Source organism: Pinus tabuliformis, chromosome 5_2, assembly GCF_031772625.1.
Source record: "Pinus tabuliformis cultivar Carrire ecotype Pingquan chromosome 5_2, CPIR1, whole genome shotgun sequence".
Classification (NCBI taxonomy): domain Eukaryota; kingdom Viridiplantae; phylum Streptophyta; class Pinopsida; order Pinales; family Pinaceae; genus Pinus; species Pinus tabuliformis.
This window is the reverse complement of record NC_142306.1, coordinates 936,857,512-936,884,570: the sequence shown is the minus strand read 5'-3', so window position 1 is coordinate 936,884,570 and position 27,059 is coordinate 936,857,512. Positions and strand designations below refer to the sequence as shown.

The window sequence follows — 27,059 nt, the reverse complement described above, 5'->3', positions numbered from 1 at the left end:
CTAGTGACCTTGAAACTTAGCTTCATTCATTAAAATGGTATTTATATCATGTAACTCTCTATGCATGTAGTAAATCCCAAACTCAACCAACACCAAGTATAGAATAGTTAATAAAATATAAGAAAGCCACCCAACTTCACTTATATTGGTCTAACACTTTGTCCAACCATTCTTAATCATATATTCTAACAACGTAGGAAGAGAAGCATACAAAGACATGGCTTTCATAGTCACCGTTAACAAGAAGATTGGTTCTTCTAAATTTGTATTATCTGTAGGGATGTAGATGTTGTGTTTCTAGTAATTAATATAAAAGGACCAAAGGCCGCCCAATACAAAATACATAACAATTCCAACAATATAGTCATGAAGCCATATTTGCAATAGGCAGTGATGACCAAATGCTTCGAGGCAATAACAATCCAAGCAACATGTTGTTGGACAAGCGGATATCTTTTGTAAACAATTGCAAGTACCTGCCACTTTGTTTGCTGCTTATGTTGAAATCTTTGCTTGGGATTGAGTCACTGGAGATATTTAATGACTGAAGAAACCAACGAAGCAAAAAGTAGGAGAAAGGTTGTAATAAAAAAATATCGTTTTGTGATTGATGATTTGGGCCCTCACACCAATTTGGTCAAATGAGTGTATATATCAAATTTGCGAAGATTTAAGTCACGAAGAAGAAGAAGCATGGATGGTATAATCGTGGGTTTGTATCTCCAAGATGGTTGTTATCACATTCTTTACCTAAGTTAGGGCTGAACGACCACCAATCTTTGAAATTGTTGTGGAGTCTTAAGGATGGATCTTCTTCAAAGATGCTTCAAAACATATTTTCTTCCACCAGCACCACTCTACTTATCAGCAAATAGTTTAAAAATTGGTCACAACTACCCACCTAGATTCTGTGGAAGAAATATTGGAGCATGACTAGTATAAGAGATGACATCATCCCTACATTGAGGGTTTTGTGGTTTGAATAATCACACTCATATGACCTTTGCAGTGAACTTGGATTTGTGGCCTCTGCCTGTTATCTAGCATGAAGCAAGGCTCCACGTTTTGAAACTATCGAAGGAAACAATTAGGGAGAATGGAAGCATCTTTAGGTCATGGAGGTATCAAGAAACAACCCATTCTGATGCCATTGTTAGGCATGGGGATTGGATAACAACATAGATTGTGTTTTTTATTAATGTGAGCCATTCATAAATACATTGATGAGATGTCTCTTGGTTTCATCTTTTGAGAGCTTTACTGACTCTTGACCTTTGCCCATGATTCTTCATATTCCTCATTTAATATTTAAAACACTATTTATAAATACCACAATCCCAGGGATTAGGAGTCCAACAGTTGCCATGTGGATAGTGGAGTGTCCTAATAGAATTTTTTTTGTAAGCTTCATGAAAAGAATTGGGTATACATGTGGAATTAAGTGATCGTTCTACCTCTCCAATGGCTAGAATCAATGCCAACTCTTTCAGGATGCCTTTAGCTGATGTTCTTTTGTGCTTGGTTTAACAAAGATTCTCTAATCTATCTTTAGCAATTACGTATCTAAGATATAAAGTTGAATTTATGATCAGCCATGTGTAATAAGATATTTAAGCCAAGAACACCCCTAGTTCTTGCTCTAAGGAGTTTGTGAAGGAGGTGTTTCTAGGCTTTTGTTGATACTACAAAGCATGAGGCTTCGGTAAATGATTGTGGCAAGTTGTGCGAGCCATGACACTAGTATTTTGGTCACTTGCACCATGCAACTTTTCTGCTCTAGGGAGATGTACAAATTGCCAGATTTCAATATAGAGCAACACATTTTTTGTAAAGCATGTGCACTTATTAAGCACTCCAAGGCAAATTTTCCATTTCGTGAGCATAGTTTAAGAGAGATCCTTGAGTTGATACACTTAGATATGTGTGGGCCTATGACTTCCTCTTTTTTTAAAAAGTAATCTTCATTATGTTTCCTTCATTGATGATTCCTCTCAAAATATTACTTTTGAAAAGTAAGGATGGAGTGCTTAGTAAATTCAAAGGATTTAGAGCCCTGGTTGAAAACCATATGTAGAGTATCAAGGTTCTTTGATCAATTAATGGAGAAGAATACACCTCCAAAGATTTTGATGCTTATTGCAAAAGGTTGATGCACCATGTCAAATCACGTGGACAAAAAGATCTAAAGGACAACTCACCCCATCCAAAAGTAGTAGTGAAATAACATTATAATGTTCATGAAAGGGGTCATATCACTAAAAATAGGCACCAAAGCAAGTCAAATGCCAAGTGTTCACATGGAATGTGCCCTCCATGAATACATGCATGAAAGATATAACAAAAATTCTCCACGGAGGGGGATGTGCTTTAAGGTCCACCTACGAGAACTCACTAATTGTGCCTTCCAAGATGCATATGAATAAATAATATAATAATCCTCCTAGAAAATGGTCCACAACAACCCCCTTTAAAAACAAGAAGAGGTCTAAAAGACGTGTGCAACAAATTCACATGTGTAAATTCCAAAATAGCCAACTCTGTGGATGAATGTGCAATATGAAGTAGTTAAACTCCAAAACAATTAGTGGACCATCTCCTAAGACAAATCCAAGGAGATAAGGGCAAATTAGGGTTTTGACCATGCCGAAAATCCATGAAATAATCAAATATATATTTCCAAGGATAGCAAGAAGTGTCTCCATTAGTGCACCCTCCAAGGATATGCCCCAAAATATTTATAGTACCAAATAGTTCATGCAAAAGCCACGTGTGGCTATGCTACATGTCCCTCCACAAAACTCCACCATAACTACCTCCAATAAAATAATATATATGCTAGGTCAAAGAGGTGAGGGCATTGTCCAATGAAAGTCGAATGATGACAAGTGTAGCAGAATAATCCTTGTATTAAGATGAGAGAGAACTTAGGGGAGGTGTGCTCTAGAAAAGTGTGCCTTGTAGCTACTTTAGCCACTCACAAATAATCAAATCTTCTCTGATGAAGTGCGCCCTTGCAGAATGTACCAATTGGTTAGGCCTGTTACCGCTCAAACTAGTAGGGGTCCTAGGAGGGGATCCTATAGAGCAACTTCTAGGTCAAGTGGCAACAATGGAGCAATAACCCACAATCATCTCAACTAAAGCTCCCCGCTCTTTACGAACTTTCACCGATGGGAGGAGTCCCGATATGAAAGGGATCACTAGGAATAATAGATCAATGATGGGATAAGAGGTGATTCCAAAAGCCTATTCAAAAGAGAGGCTTAGATAATGTGCTTGCTTGCTATGAAAGCGAGATAAATGGCTCACTTAGAAGTGCTATGAGGACACTTAGACCTAGGTTTGGGGGTTAATACTTGGAAAGGTGTATCCTAGGGACAAGAATCCTAAATAAATAATGGTTTCTATTTAATATTTGTGGAATGTGAGTCATAAAGTTATGGGACCACAAAGAACCAAAGTGGGCCCAAACTAAGTCAAGGTGGTGGATTTGATCAACATTGGAGGGGCTTGACCAAGTTTGGGAGGAGAATAGGATCAAAGGAGTAATTTTGTTTTAAAATTCTAATGCAATGATCCAAATGAGGACACTAACCCAAAGCAACCTAGGGAGAAGAATGATCCTTCAGCTAGGGTTTGCAATATCTCAGGGTTACATTGTTGGATTGAGCTCAAATTTGGAGGACCCTTGAGAAAACCCTAGCGCAGTTGTGGACCAAAATTCAACGGTTTTGGATGGCTACAAAGAATTTCGCTTGATGCCCTAGATGACCTACTAGGGTTAGTCCTAGAAAGAGGGGAAAAAGGCGAGAAAAATATTCATTTGGGTGACCACCAAGAGGCCAGATCAATGTCGTGCCCTGTGAGAGATGAATTCAAGGTGATTTTGAAATTTGGAGAGTCTTTTGCCCAATCAAGGAATCCTCAAGCAACTTCGCATGGCAAATTAGGGCATGAACTCAGTTACCAAAGGATTTTATACTTCAATGTGCAAGAATTGATGACTTATGAAGGTGTATTCAATGAAATTAGACCTCTAGGAACATTTATTCATCATACATGACACATGTAACATATAAAACACTTCAAAAATCCAAAATTTCCACAATTTCACATAAATTAGGGCAAATTTCAGATCTAGAGAACGAAAATCCTATACATTATTCATGTGACAAGATAAATGTAAAGAATAGATATGAAAAAGAGCACTTGCATGTACAATGAGTATATCCAATCATCAATTCAAGACAAATTTGAAGCTCGCCCTCCAAAAGGGAATGCAAAATTCTCACAAGAGCTACTAATCTAATCGAAGTGATGATAAGAGGAATGAATGAGCCTCTCATCTATTTATATCCTTCCTAAAGAATTCGATTTGCCTAATTAGGCCTAATTAAGCCCCAAATGATAAAATAATGTGCAAATAATAACATTCCTTGGTGACAATCCCACCAAGATAGACCCATAATACAAGAATAAGCCTCTCAAGAGGGCAAAATAGTAAACATGATGAGTCGTTGGGCCATTGTGAAGGCCTAAAGGATTCTAAAGTGTGCCAAGTTGGGAGAATGGACTCCAAACACAGTGATCAAGGGGTTGGACCCTTGATATCCATGCAAGTCACATGTGGTGTCCCCAAGTAGGTGTGGGGACACAATGACATCCTCATGGGTCTCTAGGTAGATCGACAATGCCTGTAAACCATTTGTAAGGGCTAAAATGATGACATAAGTCCTCCCTTTGTCACCCATGGTGAGTCACATCCTCATCTGGGTCCTAGAACGTCTGCCAAGTGTATGGTACAATTGTGAAGTTGGTTGGGCGTGGTGATCTAGGTGCATCATCCTCATCCAAAAGGTGGAACATGAGTAGTCAATGAATGGTGTTGGGGATCCATGAAGTGCTTTTTGATATTGTGGAGGCCCATGGCTCTCAACACTCACCCTACAAGTGCCAATGTGGCCCTTTGGAGGGCTTGGACCCTGTATAGGGAGACCAAACCCCAAATGGAGACCCACCTGTAATGTTGCATAAGATCCAATGCGTTCCCTTGCCCTCTAGTCAAATCATGGAATCAAATGCGTTCCCTTGATTACAAATCATGGAATCAAATGGACACTTCATGGTGGCATGCCCTTCCATTGTGGGTGTTGTCATGTACAGGTGTCTCCAAGCTCAATAAGGAGGTTAATCAAAGACCCTATTAGGTGTTTTTAGCCTTTAAAGGGGGTGACATGTTTGTGGTACATCCATCAAGTGGTAGGTGGCATGTGATATAATGATGGAATGGAGTAGGGATCAAGGGAAGGCTCCAAGCCACATGCCATGGTACAAGGGTAGCTCTAATAGGGGAAGCCTAGACTTGGGTATATGAGTATAGAAGGGAGCAACAGTCGTACATGAGTTACTCAGGGCTTTATTTTTCCATCCTTCTTCATATGCCTTTTGCCTTTGATTGATTTTTCTTCATAACTGCTCGGGGCTCCAGGGGATGAGAGCATGATGTGTAGGATACAATAGTAAATACCCCCTTTAAGGTGGGGCAGTTCATTGCCCACCAGGGGTTGGGATAATCATGGGTTCCTTAATGTGGAGGGGGCTCATCTAGGGTCCATAGGAACTAGGGTGATGGCCATAGATAAGGGGTAGAGCTCATGTTTGGCTTTTGCTCACGTGCTAAATTTGTATGTCCTAACCATCTTTTGCATTTTGTGGCGCATTTCCTGTTGAAAGTGGCCAAATTATGCTTTTTTTTTTCTTTTTAGTTGCATCAACCTCCGGGGCATTGTTCTAGGCTGACCCAAGGTGTGGGCAAGGGGAGGGGGAGGCTAACCCTTTGTGGACCCAGTGGACAAATGTGGATCCAGATGGGAAAAGTGATAAATGGGGTTAAAATGAGTAGAGGGGAGTGATGTATATGGCATTGGGAAGTGACAGCACGCAACCAAAATCGGGATTTCCCATGTAGTACTAGCCCTAAAGCTAATAGCCACTAAAGGAGATCACACATGACTAGGATACAAGGCTAACCACCAAATCAGGCAGAGGAGACAAGGTATAGACCTAGCCCACTCTTTTCGCCAAATCACCCACCAATTCATGCCCAAAAGTGTCCATGATAAGTAAACAAAATTACTCAACTACACTAATGAAAAGTCATACCTTCGGGGTAGGGAGGCCCACCTTCAAACATACAATCATAACAGATGGACGAGGGGCCACATAGTTGGCTTAGGTGGCGGAGATAGTCGCACATTGAGCTATTTGGTGGCTGCAAGGCGCTGTCGGCTGATGACCATCTAGGAAATTTTTTTCTCCTATGGATACTACCCACAGGTGGTGGGTAACAAGGCCTTAATAAAATATTACTCCATATGCCATGTCATAAAGATGCCTATCCAGTCCAAGAGAGTGTGCCCTATAGAAGTGTGCCAACCTCTCCAAGAAATAGTAAAATAATGTATGCCTTGGTAATTGTGCCTAAGAAGGGGGGCATACCACTAGAAAACCTCATCCAACTCCAACTATCATTGGCAGTTGATGAAGTAGAGCACCCTAGCTATTGACCTTAATCTGGATAAATTAAATTAATGAAACTATTGTTTAGTTAAATCAGCCTCAATATGTCTGCACAAAGGTTAGCGTTGAATGAAATTGTAGTCCCCCTCCAAATAGTCATCCACTGATTAAATCACAATGAACATGTATGCCAATGAAGGGTGCACTCTAATAAAGTGTTGTGCCATGTAAATAGAAGATGTTCTCCCTATTAAAGGGCCATGATGATAAGAACAAAACAGAAAGCTCAAGCTATGATGCACCACCACCAAGGGATTATCATATCAAAATTCTTTGTCGAACCATAGAAGAAGGTTAGATCACCACCAAATCATATGTAGTACCACCACTTTAGCTCAAACTTAGGAAATAACACAGAGTCTTAACATCATCAGATACATTTGCTGCAAGGTGATGTCTAGAAAATGTTACATCATTAAGTTATATCACCTTGAAAAATCCCACAAAGGCGACATGGATCATTATGTTGAAGAATGTAGCTATGGGCGGTCTTCATAATCCTTGATGTATTTATAATACTATGTAAAAACGCGAGAGAATTAAAAGAAAATTAAAAGAAAAGAAATCAACAAAACCACCTAAAATAAAGATCCTTGAAAATAGCTCATACTCGTGTAAATAACATATTTACCATAAGTTACTACCGACCATAATTTAAGAAAGTACTTGCGTAAAAGATGGGATAAGGAACAAGTTGCAAATAAATATACTTTTCAGGAGCCACTGCCCACCATTATTTATGTGTTCAACACTTCAACAAATATAGCTAAAAATGTAAATGTGCAAACTTACTAGAATTCAATTTACAAAGAGACATGTCTCTTGGGTATCTTGAGTATAAAATACACTTGAAACTTTTCATTTTATACATTCACTTATCACTCACATATCTCTATACATGTGATCTCACATATCCTAAGTTTCAACATTGTGATCTCTACTTTCCTTTCATGGTTATTGGTTGAATTTATGAAGTGTGATTGCATGATGAAGGATAAAGAACTAATATTTATTCACAAGTAATTACCATAATTCAAAAATAGGGCTTGCATCCTTTGCACACTATTTTTTCCAACATGGCATCAGAGGTTTGGTGAAGCTAAAGATTGCGACACCTTATATTAGGGCTTGGATCCAACATAAACAAGTTATTTTGTTCCAAAAGTTATGGCCTCAAAATGTAGAATGGTGATAATAAGGGGCCAACTTACAATTACTTGTGGTTTGATGTCAAGGACACAAGTTCACAAGAAGGCTATTACAAGCAAGACATCCTAGGCTTGGTTGATCTAATGCGATTTGTCTTTGAAAAAAGTTGAAGGACTTGTGTCAGAGGGAGCAGTTGTGGCAAAAAGACTTGCCTTGAGAGAAGTCAAAGAGCATCAGATTAGCTTAAGAGAGAGTAGATCTCCGAGTTCGAAATTATGGACTATCATTGACATTGTCAGGCTAGATAGCTGATATGCCGAATGGCTGAAGTGGTAGAGGGAGGAGCCAAAATTGCAATAGCAGGATATGTCTTAGTGTGAGAGGGATCACCTAGTCGGGATGACAAGAAAGTAATTGTGGTGATAGACCTAGTAAAAGGGTTAGTGTACCCACATGGTATAGTTGGTCATGGCAAAGTCAGCGATGTTTTGATATTTGTCTCAAATAGTGAAGTACAATTGAAAATTCAGATTGGGTAAAGAGTGTTGAAGATAAAAAGAGTTCATCAGGATATTGTTTTAGTCTAGGCTCCATTATGAACATGAGGATGAAGCAGACATCTATCACACTCTGTATTGCAGTGGCTGAGTATATTGCAGCTGGATTGGTAAGTTGAGAAGCAGTTTGGCTTTAGAGGCTACTTGCAGGATTGTCTTGATCAGGGGCAGGTGACGACCATGATGACAGGTCGAAGCACCGTGAGATTTAGTACTGAGATATGGTACAAGAAGAAATAGAGTGGCTTCAATATTACTCTACAATATAGCAAATCGCTGGCAAAGCTTCTGTCTCTGGGTGAAGTCTGTATATATACTTTAGGGACAAGTTTGGACTTGTTGAGAATGCCTCTCATTTAGAGGGAGTGCTGATGAAATATCATCCTGGACAAACATTCTCCCCGTGTCAAGTACTGTGACCGAAATTACGGAAGGTATCCCTGTGTCAAGTATAATGACCAAAATTAGGGATAATGGTCCAGTAGAGTCTAGTTGGTGTGTCCCAACATCCTGCTCGGATCTCTGAGAGAGCAGCTCAGATCTCTATTTAGAGAGATGTTCGGATCTCTGAGAGCGCTGCTCGGATCTCTAAGAGAATTACTCTAGTCTTTGTTTAAAGAGAGCATGTTTTGGTATCCGGCTCGGGTTGAGGCCATTTGGAATTTCACCTAGACTATGTGCGCTAGTTGTGTGATGGTGAACAAGGATTAGTCTGGATACAATGAGGTTGAGGTGCCGACTAGATCATGGTGATTAGTTGATATGGATGTTGTACCATATGTACTAAGTGGATGCCATGATTGTTATAGGTCAAGAGGGTTGACTTGGATGATTGTGATGTTGGTGTTTATGATATTGATGATGATGCTTATCTTAATCTTGAATCGAGTCCCTTAATATCATAAGGATCCGAAATGATGTCACTTTGAAAATGCTAGCAAATTCATCCTTTTGTGAAGTTCTAGAAGGCATTAAGAAAATGTCTCAGTTTGGGCTAATATATCAATTTGAAGTATCCTTATGAACCCCATGACCGGTACATGCCTAAAGGAAGAACTGATGCTACACAATGCTGAATTAGTCATGGGAATTCAGATCTACAAGAATAACCGTAAAGCTAATGTTTTACAGTAATGACACCTCCATTATGCAAGTTGTGGATCAGATCACAACCACATAAAGAAAGTTTGTGACCTTTGCTCAGATTGAAGTATTAAACATATGCTTTCTTTGAAAAATGTTACTATGTCATAAACCCTATGTTGCAAATGATTGTTGAAAGTATATTTGAAGTATACCTTTGAAGAAAGCCTGCTTATAGTGAAAAAGATGTTGAACTGTCTCTTAAGAATCATGATGATATATTTGGAAACAAAGGGAGAAGTTATCATAAGATTACCTGAGCCCAAAATATCAAATTGTTGAATTGAATTAAGCCCTGCAGAATCTAAAGATGATTCTTTTAAGGTCACTTAGTTGGCTCAAATATCTTGAGTTCAGAAGGAAAGAATGGGCCCTTCTTCAAGCTTAGAAGTTCTAAGGCTTTCCTGATAAAGTCATTTGCAAACCTTGCACTATAACAAGTCAAGGGCACAAATGACTAAAGACATGGAAGGTTTTATTGTAGAGAGTATTGATGCGAGTAAAGGTATCTTCCATCTATTGTTTAAGAATGATGAAATCATTCTTTGTACATGGAAAAAAGGGCAAACTTTTATCATCAAAATACTACTGTTACAATGATTTAGAGAAAGGAGATCATTATTGGATTCTCATGATTAATTGTTGACAATGTTGGATATGTTAAGGGCATGCCAATTCTAGGATTCTGACATTTGATTATGAAATTGAAAATCTAGGGTTTGTAAACCCTAGCAAGTAGCAAAATCTTGAATTGATCGTTTTCGCTGAAGATAGAAATCTTAGTTCATGCAAGGAAGATATGACATCATGATGACATCGTGGATAACATTGATGCAAAAGGCCAAGGTCAAGAGGGAGCTAACATTCTTCTCAAAATTTGTTCTTCCATTGCCTCCTAGTAAGGATTGCATGTACATATTGAAGGTTGCCAATGGCTTTGGCAACAAAGGGAGAAGAAATGGTAAAACAAATCAAAGCTTGTGACAAAAGGATCTGTCCCAGAATCAATATTTGAAGGTCTGAGCTTAAGAGGGAGCATGTAGATAAGCAAATTTGAAATATGCCTATCTCTGACTAGAGATGAGAGAATAGGAGATTCTCCAAGTAAGAGGGAGATCATGTTTTTTGCTACGGTTGTCAAGACTTTGAAGAAGTCTCATAATTCAAGAAGGTCCTTAAGGACTCGTGGAGCAACTATGATATGTTGTACTAAAGAGGGCGTAGATAAAAAAAACTTATGTTAGCTTCAGAGGGAGCTCGAAATGATCACAATAGAATATGTCTCAAATTAAGAGGTAGTTGGCCACTGAATGTCATCTTGAATTGATGAAGCTTGATGAAATCTATGTTGCTAAATTTTGATGATGATAGGCAACTGGTTGGTTGTTTAATGAACTTGGTCTGAATATTTGCTTTGCAGTGAATACATTAAACCAGATGAAGCCAAAGTATGATCATTAGATAGTGTGGAAAAAGTCTGCAAAAACTCGGGATTAAATCCTAAAATTGCGATTTTTTCAACAAAACGATTTAATCCTCTGATTTTTTCAACAAAACGATTTAATCCTCCGATTTTTTGCGGACTTTTTCAGAAACGAAAAAATCTCGATTTATTCGTTATATGCCTGATTTTATTGGGAGTTGACCCACAAAGTCTGCTGTCTTGAGAGTTGAGACTCAGACAAGACTCAAGATTCAGGAGTTGATTCACTATTTTGATATGTGATGTAGCACTAGACTTCATATACATATTATGTATTAGCTTTCTTTACATGTTTATGTGGGAATGCATTTATTTGATGTTGTGGATACTCTAGATGTAAAAAAAATGAATATTTTTGTGTTTTTTTAATTTTGCCGACTTTTTGCTGACTTTTTCAAAAAACTCCCGACTTTAACGAGTTTTTCAACTTTTGGACCCTTGCCGAATTAATCTCGACTTCGACTTTTTCCACATTGTTGGATACCCTTGTGGTACTGCTAATTATTGTTTGAAGTATATGGAAAGCAATGAGCTTAGGCTACTGAGATACTCTGACTTTGATTGGGCTTAAAGTGTTGTCGATGGAAAGAGTACATCTGGTGGATGTTTTTGATTGGGCTCAACAATGGTTTCTTGGACAAGCAAGAAGCAATTTTCCGTGGCAATTAGTATTGCTAAAGCTGAATATATAGCACCCTGTGCGGTTTGTTGTGAAACAGTTGGGCTTCAGAAATTGCTTGTTGGAATGTTTGAGCAGGTGCTGGAATCGACCATGATATTTTGTGACAGTCAAAGTTGCATGACAGGTCGAAGCAAATTGGTATCAAGTACCACTACATTCGTGATGTGTTATAGAAGGGAGTGGTGAGGCTCCAGTATATCTCCACCAATGTTATCAGAACTAGTGGAACCAGTCGGTCCGATCGTTTTTGGCTCAAAACCGGTCCAATCCGGAATAGGCCAGTTTGGTACCAAATCGACCGGTTTTGTAATGGAACCGGCCCACCGAACTGGTTGGTTCAAGACCGGTTTTGTGCAATTTGTACCTTCCCAGGGCAACGTAAGTAATTTGCCTTTTTTTGATTTTTTGTTTTTTTGATTTGGTTGGCCTACTTCTATTTCTCCCCTAGGCCAACCTAATATTCAGGCCTATGGTCCTCAACCTAATATTCAAGTCTATGGTCCTATTATTGCAATGCATTTCATGGTAATGTTAAATTCTTAAAGTAAAAGTGACATTCTCCTTAATCTTTCATTTCCAAAAGATTAAGGAGAATGTCACTTTTACTTAAATTTTTAACATTACCATGAAATGCTTCAGGGTGTTTGAGAGTGGTTCCAACCTCATTGGATTTCATATAGAGAAAGTAGAATTTTAGATTTCACTCAAAACCCAACAGACTTGACAATATTTCAAGATATTGGGATTGTGGGGATTGCAACGTTTCCATTGGATTTTGTCATGTTCGAGGGTAAGGAACTAGTATTTAATAAGAACCAATCCCTTTATGTACTTTGATGTTAGTGGCATTGGTTGTCGAACTCCTCTATCATGACTCTACTAAAAATGTACCCATCACTTAAACAAAATCTTGATTTGACATGCTATGTTTTTTCTATCTTATTTTAATGCTTAGAGGGTTATATTGATGACGAAGATCCCAGTATAAGCAATGATTGCAGACTTGGATGCTACTCATTCTTCAAATGAGGATAAGGAGGATGATTAGGATAATGATTCTAATGATGACATTGACAATTAGCACTTATAGGCTGTAGCTGTAGTATTGTAGACTAGTATCATACTATCATGTTATTTTGGACTATAAAGGCCTTTTAGAGCCTGCTTCTTGATGTTTTTTGGTTCAACGATATTTTGCACTAAGTGCTATTTTGGTTATATGCGCTATTACTTGCTATATAAATTAGAACTTTTGCTTATTTGTATAAATGGTTTGGATTGATATGGATGCACATGAATATATATGTTTTCCTTTAAAAGATCAATATTTTATGTGTTTTTGACAAACCATTTTTTTTTGATAGTTTGTTTTTATTTTTTTATTTAAATATCTTCTTTGGTTGTACTTATTCCAGTTTTTTACCGGTTCTTGGTCCACAAGGTTTTTCGGTTCGATCACCGGTTTGGTTCTGATAACATGGATCTCCACTGATGAGTAGACGACTAACATTCTCACAAAGCCTCTGTCTCAGGTGAAGTTTGTATACTTCAGAGACAAACTTGGATTAATGGAGAGATCCTCTATTAGTGAGAGGGAGCATTGATGTGACATCATCAAGGGCATGACTTGGATTGTTGGTAACAATAGGAGCTTGGCCTAGACGGTTGATGGGTGGACAACAGGTTTATGGCTCGGATCATTAGTGACAACATTAGCATGACCCGGACTGTTGCAGAACTCCTCTATCAGTGAGAGGGAGCATTGATGTGATATCAACAGGGGCATGACTCGAAATGTTGGTAATAACAGGAGCTTGGCCTGAACTATTTATGGGTGGACAACAAGGGTATGGCTTAGACTGTTGGTGACAACAAGAACATGATTTGGAATGTTGGAGAACTACTCTAGTAGTGAGAGGGAGCATTGATGTGACATGAATAGGGGCATGGCTCAAATTGTTGGTAAGAACAGGAGCTTGGCCCAAACTGTTGATGGGTGGACAACATGGGTATGGCTCGGATTGTTGGTGACAACATGAGCATGACCCAAATTGTTGGTGAGATAACATAAGGGACGAACATTCTTGAAAGGAATGGTCTCTGAGGCTCAGACACTCGTGTAGTGGGTACCTCTTTAGCATCATGGCCTAGAGAGAGGCCTTTGCATTTGGGATATGGTTTCCCTAGGGTTTGACCATGGGGGATGGAAACCCTAAACTAGTCGGAGTACCATGAGGTGAGGCTATCACTGGATCATGGTGACTAGTTGAGTAAGTACCATTTGTTAGGAGAGATAATCTAGGTTGTGGTACATATTGATGTTGATGCTGATGTAGGTAAAGGGTATTGATGTAGATAAAGATGTTATCGATGAGATTTACCTTTCTTTTTAGAAAGATCACATATACAGAAAACATCCATTATGAATACCTCCCTATCTATAAGAGGGAGTGTTGAAGAATGTAGCTATGGTCGATCTTCATAATCCTTCATGTATAATAATAATACTATGTAAAAACACAAAATAAAATAAAATTTTAAATTAGAAGAAAGAAAATTAAAAGAAAGGAAATCAACAAATCCGCCTAAAATTAGGATCTTTGAAAATAGCTCATACTCATGTAAATAACATATTTACCATAAGCTAACAAATATGCGTACAAATGTAAATGTGCAGACTTACTAGATTTTAATTTACAAAGAGATGTGATCTAATTTACAAAGAGACACGTCTCTTGGGTATCTTGAATATAAAATACACTGGAACCTTTTCTTTTTATACATTCACTTATCACTCACATATATCTCTCTTACACGTGATCTCATGTATTCTAAGTTTTCAACATTGTGATCTCTACTTTCCTTTCATGGTTATTGGTTGAATTTCTGAAGTGTGATTGCTTGATGAAGATAAAATAACAACAATATATATTCACACGTAATTACCATATCCATTGCTTTCTATTTTTTCAACACATTCCACCATAGCAACATCATAAAAGAAGGGGTCATAACAGAGCATTAACCCATCCAATCATTAAGTGTGTTCCCAATCACACATCCAACACATGAGGACAATGTAGGACACCATCTCCTATTGACACCAACATCATACATCACGCAAAATCACTAGGAAAGATGAACAACATCATGAAACATGTACCTCCTAACACCATCATGTAACCCCTTGTGAGACTTGGACCATCATCCATATCCAAGATAAGCATTACACCAAACCACACCATAATGAGATAGTATGCTCCACAATTGTCCAAAAGTGAAATCAAGTGGTGATCAACAAGGCAAACACATGTGAGAAGACTACCAAGCAACAAGCACAATCATCCAACCAAGTAGAAGTGAGACTCCCCCAAGCCAAATTCGTCTAGGGATCCATCAACAATCTCTATCAATGTGGTGAAAATCATAAAGTGGAACCTTGTACAACGTGAGGTGTAACACAATTAATACATTGACTTAGTGTATGGTGGAGCCTTAACAATCTTAGTTGACAGTTGGTAAGCATGTGGTTTGATACTTCAAGGGTATTTTATGGTATGCGATATGTTGGAAATTGCGAGTTGCTATTCCATGGTTTAGTTCACTTAGATTAGGTAGGGGATGTAGGCATTTAAAAGTGTGCTTTTGAAGATTGCTTCAATTTGGGCACATGTACGATATGTTAGTTTAGTAGGAAACATGCAAGAATTGCCCTTAGTTCAATGAAAGCAGAGTACATAGCAACTTCTTTAACTACTTGTGAGGCAATTTGGCATTGCAAATTGGTAGTGAAGTTGATTGGTGAGATGCTTAGGCCCACCATTATTAATTGTGATAGAGTTGTAATAAGTTATCTAAGGATCCATTCTTTGTGATCAATACAAGCACATTGAGATTGGATATCATTTTGTTAGAGACAAAATACATAGTAGATAGTGATTATAGATTACATTCGAATGATATCACATGTGGTCAATATTTTCATGTAGTCCTTAGCAAGGGGGGAATTCTAGTTGTTGAGAGGCTATTTTGCTTTGGCGGAGAACATGTTCTCTACAAAGAGGGAGCATTAATTTTTGTTGCTTCAGGTTTTTTGTTAGATGATTTCCTACATCTCCAAGAAATTAGGGCTTTCTACTTTTTAGGGCAATCTATTTCTATAATGTCAATAGATTAGCGGTCAACCATTGTTTGGTTTAGTTCCTATTTTACAGGGATTCCAAAAATGCAAGAGTGTGGCTTATTTGGAGAGGGAAAGTTAGATGTATACTAGTTCACTTGATGCGTGTTGGTGAAACTTTAGTGAGACATTCTCTCTTATGGGGCAACCTTACTAGAATAAATAGTGTCAATTTACGAGTGTTAAGTGTGAATGTTGCTATCTTGCTTATTTGCTTCATGCTTTAGGTCATTTTGTTTTATATCATACTTGCCCTATGATATTATGATGGAGCATTGGTTTATTTATGTTTCTAATTCTTATTTTTGGAAATATATATTCTTTAAGGGGTTTAAATATGGCCCCTTCTCTTGTGAGTGGGTTCCACCTCCACTTTGCATTAGTGTTAACAACCAACAATCCTTGACTTGGATGACACCATTGAGGTGTGACTATTCCATCAAAGTAATTCGACATATGTACTTGGCCTCATAAAAAATAACTACATTAACATAGGGAGTGTGCCCAAATAGAATTAAATTTGGGTCATCATTATAGTAAGAGCCCAATGAGTTTTGATTTGTGATAATGGAGAAAACAACTAAACCTCTATAGCATCTTATCCCAAAACATTATAGAATCATGTTTAGTTGATCATTTTATCTACGCTTTTGAAGTTGTCATACTGCTGTAGATCACAGATAGATTCAACAGCGAGATGATAGCCATGTCCACTTCATAATTGCATCGAGAGAAGCGAGTTGGGAGAGATGTGTCACATGTCTATTTGTAATACTAAAATGGAAGAAAAATTGATGTTCGATGTATAATGGAAAAATAATCAATGTACAAATAAATAAGTAAAGTGAATTAACATAGATCTATCTTAACACTTGATCCTTTCTGGTGCAAATCAGATCCAAGGTTTAGATTTGAACAACATCATTCAATTGGCTACAACCAATAACTACATATTGTAATGATCAATTATCAAACTCATTGTTATTGTTGACAATGAGATCCTCTTTTGCATCATCATGTGGCTTATATCCTACAAAGTTTTGAGTAATAGTGATTGGTTTTGCTAGTGGATCATCACTGAAGCCCATCCATTGCGAGTCATGATCATTAATTTTGTTGTTTTGTGTTTCCATTACCTATTTCGAGGAAGGATCCATATCATCTAGGACAATGGGATCTGCATTAGGGATTTTATTGAACAACTTGTTGTGCCTAAGTTAAAAATTGTACTAGAGGACAAGATCACTTAAATGTTCTTCTTCCAAACAATTTTTCTTCTTTTTGTGTATGTGCTTAAAGATGGACCAATTGCACTCGCACCTAAAAGCATTGCAAGTTTGATTGAGGACCTTAATTGAAAACTTTTCTGCTTTAGGGATTTTATTCGACAACTTATTGCGCCTTAGTTAAAAGTTGTACTATAAGAGGAGATCATTCAGATGTTCTTCTTCCAAACAATTTCTCTTCTTTGTGTGAATGTGGTTAAAGATAAACCACTTGCACTCGCACCTAAAAGCATTCTAAGTTTGATCGAGGGTCCTATTTGAAAACTTTTTTAGTCAAGGACATTGGTTACTAAACGCTTGCCATGAATTCATTGTGCTAGAATATTACAACTAAAGGAAAATCAAGATATTAGTTTTGTTACTTTGGCTGCAAATGCAAGAAGTACTTAAACTTCAAGAGATTAGGAGTTGCTTCCATGCTTGGTCCTTATGTCTTGTAACTTTAGCTAGATTTTTGCCAAAGGTAATTCAGGCTTCACTGAAAAATTGGTTTGCTTGTGAATTTTCATTTGGAAACTTTGATCCAGTACCATGTGCTTTAGGAAAGTGTAAATCCATCTTGACCTGTTGAAGTTCACTTCGTTCAAAGTTGGATTTGTAATGGTGCCTTGGCTTTAGGAAATACCCAACGACATTTATAGGTCAATGGAGTATATTGTCCCATCTATCATCAATAATTTTCCAAATAGGTGCATACTTTTGTATTTTTTATTATTATCTTGGTACACTTTCTTTAATTGCTCTTTGGCTTGATCTGTGGCCTAAAAAATGTACACATGCCCAATTTATCCTCATCTACCATTTGCAACACCTTGACAATGGGCTCGACAACTTTCACAACCTTTGTTCCTTTGTTCCAAAAATTGCACTCGTAGGCCTTTTTACTTATTTCTTTCCCATCAAACTTCTCACTCCATTGAGATGCATTCCATTCGTCACTATAAAACATCCTTTTTAATTTCTATGTATGGGAAAGGAGAGATTGTAATGTGAGGAAGTTCATTATAAATTTGATGATGTTAGGCCTAATAGTCTACCTGTGCTTTTTTTTGTTTTTTGTCATTAGGTCTAATACCAATGAGAGGTTGTAGATGTATTTGATAATTCTCTTGGCATGCTCTCCAATCTTCTTCATCGAATCTAGTTTTCCTATATCTTGCATCATAAGTTCTAGGTAGTGTGCAACACATGGGTCCATCATCCGGTTTTGTGTTTTGACTCCAACATCTTACGGATAAAAAATATAGTTGGAGGGATTATCAATGTTGATTTGAAAAACATTTACCTTCCCCACCTCCACAATAATCTCAATGGAAAGTTGAAATAATAAGTTTGCATGCCTCACTAGATTGAATACACTTACTGATCTCAAGAACATGGTTCCTTGTGGTTAGGAAACAAGGAAATTAAGTGTTGTATGAGACGTTCCATTAATCCATCAATATGACATGATGGTACATTTTGTTTTGTTCCATGATTCTTTAAAAACTCTTCAATTAGTCATTAACCAATCAACTTTATTTTGCAAAAGAAACACCTTAGGTTATGCACAATGGGGCCTTCAAAGCCCTTATTAGCCAAAACTATGACACCTAATGGAGGTTGGTATTAAGGTGAGTTGGAAGCATTGAAGGGGATATTTGCATCATACCACCATCCATCCATGTATTCAAAAGTGAATTCCTTTTTATTGCTTATGTTGCAATGTTTGTCAATGGTGGGTTGAGTTAGGGGTGGACTTGGAGGAGAGTGCAAAATAACCATCAATATTCTTCCACTTGTGAAATTCGAGGACAGTTTTCAAGAATTGGAGGAACATATTTGAAGAGTTCCGTAATAGAAGGGTTAGAGTAGGAGCTTTCAAAATTAGAATTTCCTTGTGATTCCATCTCTCTCATCCTTCCTATCGCATTTTCTGTAGCTTTCGGCTTGGCTTTTCCTATTGCATAGTCTTCAGTATTGGCTAGTGTCGCTTATTTAATATTTGCATCAATTGGAAGGCAAGGTGTAATGTGCCCTTGAACGTTTATGGGGTGTATTTGAAGGGATCCTTAATAGAAGGGTTGGAGCAGGAACTTTCAAAACCATGGTTGCCTTGGGATCCAATTTATTGCCTTCTCCCTTATCTCATTTTGATTGCTTTTTGGTTGGCCTTTTCTATGGCATGGATCTTAGTATGGCCTAACATTGCCTGCTAATACCTGCATCAATTGGAAAGCATGGGGTTACTTGCCCTCTAACACCGCAAACTCCCACCCCCCCAAAAAAAATTATGATCTAGATTTATAAAGGAATGAATTGAAATACAGATTTAAACAAAAATGCATAGATACAACAAAACAAAACTTCAATTAGTAAATAGCAAAAAATGGAAGCAAACTAGCTTGAGCGATGGTAGCTTATCTCTGAGAAGAGATGTGATAGCGACATCTGTTAGAAAATCAGAAAGGTCGGAAATTTTCTTATGTTGATAATTACTTGTGTTATTCTTGCATTCTTATTATCTTATTTATGTTCTTTTCATCAAGCAATCATCAAGTCAAAACATGAAGATCAACGACACCAGATGTAGGCACTCCGCCAGGGCTAAAGCCGCTCTCTAGGGGAAAACCCAGTCAAACTCTTCCACTAATCAAATTGAGATAGACCAAGACCTTAGACTTGACCAAAAGGCCTTCCTCCTCCACCAAGTCAACCTTCCAATATGATTCGACAACCTTCAATAGTCTCTTCTTATCTAGCAGCTACAACCGAGCAACAACCCAAAATTTCGGCCTCCAACAATTCTAGAATTACTACCGAACTACTCGAAAATTTCGGCCTCCAACAATTCCAGATTTACTACTCAGTTACTCTAGAATTTCGGCCCAACTACAGTATTGCAATTTCGGCCCTTCTAGCAATCCAACAACTTTGCATGTGTGAGACAAGGAGAGAGAACTCAATTTCTCATGCATGACAAAGACTTCCTTCTCCTTCCCGAGTGTTTCCTTCTTCTTCTTTGAATTTCGCATCCTTTTCTGCCTCCAGATCGAACTTCTTAAGAATGTGCTCCAAATGAGTTGAATTGCTACCCTTTTATAGTGGTTGTTGCTTCTCTAATTACGCTGATTTGTCCAGGTTGAGGCCGACTTGGTGGAGGAGGCTTAAATGACGTAATTTACATAAAAATAAATTTGTTTTTTGATTGACACAACCCAAAAATGGTCTATTACATTATGACATGGACAAGGACACTTGACATAAACCCTAGAAGCCTATAATGGAGGCTTTGACCTAAAAATATTGACCCAATCATGAAACCCATGCTTTAATAAGTCAATTTCTTTTGCAATAAAATTTCTTTTTCTTTCTTTTGACAAATATATTACATCTTGACTCAAATACAATTATGAAGGCCGACACTAGTTACATTTTTAGATGGTAGCTTATCTCTGAGAAGAGATGTGATGGCTACATGCCCTCTGAACTCTGTTACAATGAGGCTTTGATGCCATTTTTATCTTGAAGAAACAATGAGAAATCCTAAACATCCAAAAACCTGACCCTAGGAGATGAAGCGCCAAAAAAGCTCGTAGGCCCTGATGGGGTTAGTTGGAACGTTAATTTCCTCGGGTCATAATTTTGGCATATGATCTTCGTTTGGCGCGCATGATAGCCCATTGGAAAGGTCCATCGACCCAACTACAATATGCAATTTCGGCCCTTCCAACAATCCAACAACTTTGCATGTGTGAGAGAAAGAGAGAAAATTCAATTTCTTATGCTTGACAAAGACTTCCTTCTCCTTCGCCAGGTTTTCCTTCCTCTTCCCTGAATTTCACACCCTTTTCTTCCTCCAGATCGAACTTCTTGAGAATGTGCTCCAAATGAGTTGAGTTGCTGCCCTTTTATAGTGGTTTTTGCTTCTCTAATTACACCAACTTGTCTAGGTTGAGGCTGACTGGAGAAGGCCTAAATGACCTAATTTACATAAAAATAAATTTGTTTCTTGATTGACAATGCCCAAGAAGGGTCTATTACATTATGACATGGATAAGGACACTTGACATAAACCCTAGAAGCCTATAATGGAGGCTTTGACCTAAATATATTGACCCAAGCATGAAACCTATGCTTTAATAAGTCAATTTCTTTTACAATAAAATTTATTTTTCTTTCGTTTTACAAATATATTACATCATGACAAAAATACAATTATGAAGCCCTACATTAGTTACATTTTTAGATGGAAGATGAAGGGCGAGTCCCGACACTAGTTACATTTTTTGATGGTAGCTTATCTCTGAGAAGAGATGTGATGGCTACATGCCCTTTGAAATGTGTTACAATGAGGTTTTGACGCCTTTTTATCTTGAAGAAACAATGAGAAATCATAAACATCCAGAAACCTAACCCTAGGAGATGAAGCACCAAAAAGCTTGTTGGCCCTGATGGGGTTAGTTGGAACATTAACTTCCTTGGGTCATAATTTTGGCATATGATCTCAGTTTGACGCGCATGATAGCCTGTTGGAAAGGTCTCTCACAAGGCAACAATTTTCAACTGCAAATGTAGTCCTTGATTAATGTTTGTCCATTTCCCCAAAAAACAATGTTTAGGGCCTCAAAATGACACTGAAAGTTTAGGACCCAAAAACTGCTGAAATAGGAAAATGTGTGGAAAAATAGGAAACTGATAGAAAACAATGCTGTGGGTCCAAGGGGAATAGGCAGGTGGCCACCAATATCCACTTGGATCAGGCCTCCCCCCTTTAGGAAGCAATGGTCCCTATTGCGTGGAGTGCCTCCATGAGCTGGGGAAACTTTTGCTGAACTTGGTCCGTGGTTAGCCACTTGCCTTGGTGCAGGATTTGTTCGACTTTGACAATTCGATACAATAGGATCCTTGGTTGGCGAGTGTTCTTAATCTGTGTGTCCATGATTTGATTAATGGTGCCTTGTTTAATGCACTCTAGGCTGAGCTCTACTGGTGTCAACTGCTTGGTAATGTCTGACGTGTCCAACAATGGTAGAAAGTATGGCCGAAGGCGCCCACATTGAATACTGGGTGCAGGCCAAGGAACGGGTAGCTCAAAATTATTGTCACCCATAATCTTGGTGATGGTGTAAGGCTCATAGCAAAGAGGTTGAAGCTTCTGATGCGCTTTGACAAGGTGTTCCTTCTGCAAATGCAACCAATCCCTATCGCCCACTTGAAATTTATGTGGCCCCTGATGGTGATCATGACATTGTTGATTGTTTGTCCTTAGTGTTGGTTTTATCCAGGATATCATGAACCTGCTGGTTGATGTTTTGAATGCGTTCAATAAACATGATGGCTTTATCAACTTCAGATTGAACATGTGTATATTCTGTCTATGCAGTTACAAGAGGAATTGCAACATCAATGGGACGCAATGGTTGAAATTACAGATCCACCTAAAAGGGGTTGTGGCTGGTTGAGCTGTGGAGAGCTTTGTTGTAGCTGCATTGCACATAGGGGAGACTCTCATCCCATGTTCATGGATGCTTAGAGTTGTACATATGTAGTATGTGCACTATCATCCTGTTGACGAACTTTGTTTGGTCATCAGTCTCGGGGTGGAAGGCAGTCGACTTAGGGAGCTTGGTGTCCAACAATGACCAAGGGCTCGACCAAAATGCGCTTATGAACTTGCTATTCCGATCTGATATAATGGTTTGCGGGATCCCAAAATGTACCCACACTCGTTCAAGAACAACATGGCAGTGGCTTCCTCAGTGATACTCTTCTTGTAGGCAACCAATATGGCCATCTTAGAAATTTTATCGACGACTACAAACACATAGTCATTACCATGTTTGGTAGAACGAAGGCCAGACATATAGTCCAGTGAGGTGGATTACCAATGCCGGTTAGGAGTAGGTAGAGGGGTGTACATACTACAGGCTTTGCTTCCTAATGGTTAGCTTGGCAATGACACATGTAGTGTTGGATCTGATATATTTGGCAACATCCTGTTGAAGTTTTGGCCAATAAAAATACTTCTGCAGTATTGCCATTGTCTTCTTCACACCAAAGTGTCATGCAACTTGGCTGTAATGCACTTTCTAAATCAGCTTGGCACGCTCACTTGAAGGAACACAAATATGTCCCAGATAGCAGAACAATCCATCTTGAAGGTGGAAGTTTGGAACTTGCTATCCAAGCATAAACATCTTTCAGGTGGCAGCGAATTCTGAGTCATTGTCATATAGCTGTGGCCATCCAAAGGTCTCATGTTCACAAGAGTTAAGAATAGTGCTCAGTGCCACAATTGGGGGCTGGCTGAGGCGATCCGCGATCTGATTGTTGCTACCCTTCTTGTTTTTAATGTTCAGATGGAATTGTTGCAGATATGTGGACCATTTCTGATGGTGATCGTTCTGCAACTTCCCCTGTGTCTACATAAATTGAAGAGGTTAGTGATCTGTGTGGATGATCATCTCCTTCCCTAGAATATAATGTTTCCATTGCTGGCAGACCTGCGTGATAGAATACATTTCCTTATCATAGGTGGGGTACCTTCGAACAATATGAGAGAGTGTCCCACTGTGACAGGCCACTGGATGTCTTTGTTGAGTGAGGATTGCACCAATAGCATAATTAGAGGTATTTGTCTCAATCTCAAATGGCTTTTGCAGGTCTGGCAAGGTGAGGACTAATGTAGAGAAAAGGTGGTGCTTCGGTTCAATGAATGCCTTTTGTTGTGACTTGGACTAAAAAATATTTTCTTTTCTTTGCCCTTGGTAACTTGACTTAAGGGCTAAGTGATACGAGAGAACTCCAACGCGAATCTTTGATAGAAGCTAGCAAGGCCCAAGAATTTGCGAAGCTCTGTTAGAGTCGTCGGGGCCAACCAATCCCAAATGACTTGGATCTTACCTGGATCCACATGCACGCCTTGCTCATCAATTATGTAGCTGAGATATTACACCTGGTCCATGCCAAGGGAACATTTCTCTCGGTTGGCATAGAGCTTGTGCTGCCGCAGGGTTTGAAGGACTTGTCGAATATGGTGCATGTGCTTTGCCCAACTGTTGTTGAAGATGAGGATATCATCCAGATATAAAACCATGAACGAGTTGGTGAAAGGTCGCAAGATGTCATCCATCAGCCTCATAAAAGTTGTGGGGCCATTTGTTAACCCGAAGGGCATGACCAACCACTCAAAGAGACCCTCCTTGAGCTGGTCAAGAAGGTCATCAATCCGTGGATCGGGTATCTGTTCTTGACTATGTTTTTGTTTAGTGCCTAATAATCAATGCAGAGTTTCCAGGTCCCATCTTTCTTTTGTATGAGTACAATTGGGCTCCCACATGGTGAGGAACTTGGTCGGATGTGCCCTTTATGTAGTAACTCTTGGATCTGTTGCTTGATTTCCTCGTTTTCCAGAAGAGAGCGACGATAGATTAGCCCATTAGGTAGAGGCACACCGAGAATTAGATCGATAGAATGCTTGGCCTGACAGTGCAAAGGTACCCCTGTGGGTGAGGAGAACATGTCGCTATACTCTTCCACGACCTTATCCACTTGCTTCTGCTGCGTGGAGGGTCCCTTTCTGGGGGCTATGGATGTGGCCACGATCTTCCCCTTACTTTGAGAGCGAATTAGGAAGGAAAAAAAATTCCGGGTTTGGGTGACAATTTTATTGCTTTGCTTACCAGAGATCAAAGAAATGGTGGTAGGTGGGGCTACCTCCAGTATCCTATATAGTTTTCTGCCCAAAGTAATAATAACAATACGAGGTTTGGACTCATACACAACATGACGCTTCCACAAGTATGGTTGGCCTAATAAAACATCACAAACTTCAAGGGGAGCAACATCACACAATACCTTGTTCGTGAAAGGCTTGATGCTGTAGGGTAGGCGACACTGTTGGCTGACATGGAGATCTCGACCTTGGTGGAACCACCCGATGGTGTGTTGCTGCAGGTGTGGTGTTGTTGGCAGGCCCAACCGCTTAACGACCTCTGCTAAGACGAGGTTCTTTTGACTCCCACTATTGACAATGAACTGCTGCGGAGCACCCTTCACCCACATTTGTGAGTGGAAGAGATGCTTACCCTCCTTCGGATCTTTGGGCTCACGTTTATTGACCTTTGTGGTGGCAAAGTGGCACTTGGTTTTGCATCAATGATCTGGTTCCCCTTGTCAAGTTCTGGCTCAGAGTTGGAACATGCATCTGACTTTGAAGCTTTAAGCTTGTCCACTAGTGACTACTTTGCACGACATTCATTTGTGTTGTGAGTGGGGCTCTTGTGGAATTCACACCGCTTCCCCGCGTCTTTTTTCGTCTTCCCATTGCTATTCTTTGCTTGCGGCTTCGACGGTTTTGCTGGGTCGTTCCACCTTGGCTCTGTCCTTTGTTCTGCGGTTTAGAGGTGTCTTTGCCTTGCTTTGGATTTGTAGATCCAAAGTCTCGCTTCTTTTGTTTAAACTTTTGCTCTATCTTGATAGCATATCAATATGCTGCACCAAGTGAGGAGATGTCTAGGAACTCCATTTCTACTTGGATGTGTTTGTGCAGATAGCCATGGTACTTGAGCACTAGATGTCACTCAGAGTCCTTGATAACTAGCTTCGTGCATAAGGTATGAAAGATATTCGTGAACCTCGACACTTCTTGGTCTCTTTCTTGCCATAGTGTGGTTCATTTAATTTACTTGTCTTCATAACTCCCAACAAGGTAATACTGTTCCTTAACAACATCTAGGAAAGAGTCCCAAGAGGGTGCAACTGAAAATAGTGAAGATTCTATCTCGACCCTTTGTTCACAGTAAGTTTCCCACCAGTCCTTGACATGGGGGGCGGCCTTAAGGAGTGCGAAAGTAATCTTTTCTCTAACAGAAAAATAATGGATCGAAAAATATCTTTCCAACAGATTTAACCATTTATCTAGAGTATCTATGTCTATCTGGCTTCAAATATAGGAATGTCAAAATTAACTTGTACCTTAAAGGGGGCGACGCCTCCGAAGTGATTGCTAGATGAAGATGCATCGCCCATTGGTATTCCGTCGAAGGATTTGAGAAAAATTGTCCATCATCTCATTCCTTTGTCATCAAGGGCTTCTTCAAGCAACAATTTGAAAAGATCTCCTGCTCCCCCATCTTTCTTTTCTTCTGCCATGGAAGGCCACTGGGGTTGGTGAGGCCAGTCGTGCAAGGGCTCAAGCCATTTGAGTCCCATCTCCTTATACCCTGACCTTGTTGGGGACACACACAAAAAACAGAGAAAGAGCATACCGCTCTGATATCACTGATCCGAATTTATGAAGGAACAAAATTAAATACAGATTTAAACAAAAACACAGAGATACAACGAAATATAACTCCAATTAATAAGTAGCAAATGCTGAAAACTGTTTACATGCTAGATGGAAGTAAACTAGCTCAAATGATGGTCGCTTATCTTTGAGAAGAGATGTGACAGCTACATGCTTTCTGAACTGTGTTACAATGAGGCTTTGAAGCCTTTTATCATGGAAAAACAATTAAAAACCCTAAACATCCAGAATCCTAACCCTGGGAGATGAAGCAACAAAAACTTATGGGCCCTTATGGGGTTAGTTGGAATGTCAACTTCCTGATGTCGTAATTTTGGCATATGATTTCGGTTTGGCATGCACGATAGCCCGTTAGAAAGGTCTATCTGAGGACAACAACTTTTGATTACAAACGCCTGTCTTTGACTCGCGTTTTCCTGTTTCCCAAAAAACGCCGTTTAGGGCCTGAAAATGGCTCTGGAAGCTTGAGACCCAAAAACTGCCAAATATAGAAAACTGCAAATATAGGAAACTGTGCTGAGAAATAGAAAATTGATAGGAAACAGTGCTGGGGCACAACTTTTCCCCCTCAACCTCCAGAGTCCACACAATGGCTGCATGCATGGCCTTTGCTTCTGTGGGCCATCGTGTTGTTTCAAACAAAAAAAATTCTGCAAATGCAAACAAGCGCCTATCATAAATTATTTGCAGCCTAAAGCTGAAACACAT

At 39.0% G+C, this 27,059-nt stretch overlaps 1 protein-coding gene and 1 pseudogene across 1 annotated transcript in view; one reads left to right on the top strand and one right to left on the bottom strand.

The window, feature by feature from the left end:
• Nucleotides 1-27,059, top strand: part of LOC149162347 (cytochrome c oxidase assembly factor HCC1-like) — a 238,296-nt gene that overhangs the window by 28,737 nt on the left and 182,500 nt on the right. The window lies entirely within an intron of this gene.
• LOC149162348 (delta(7)-sterol-C5(6)-desaturase-like) lies at nt 1-27,059 on the bottom strand (annotated as a pseudogene).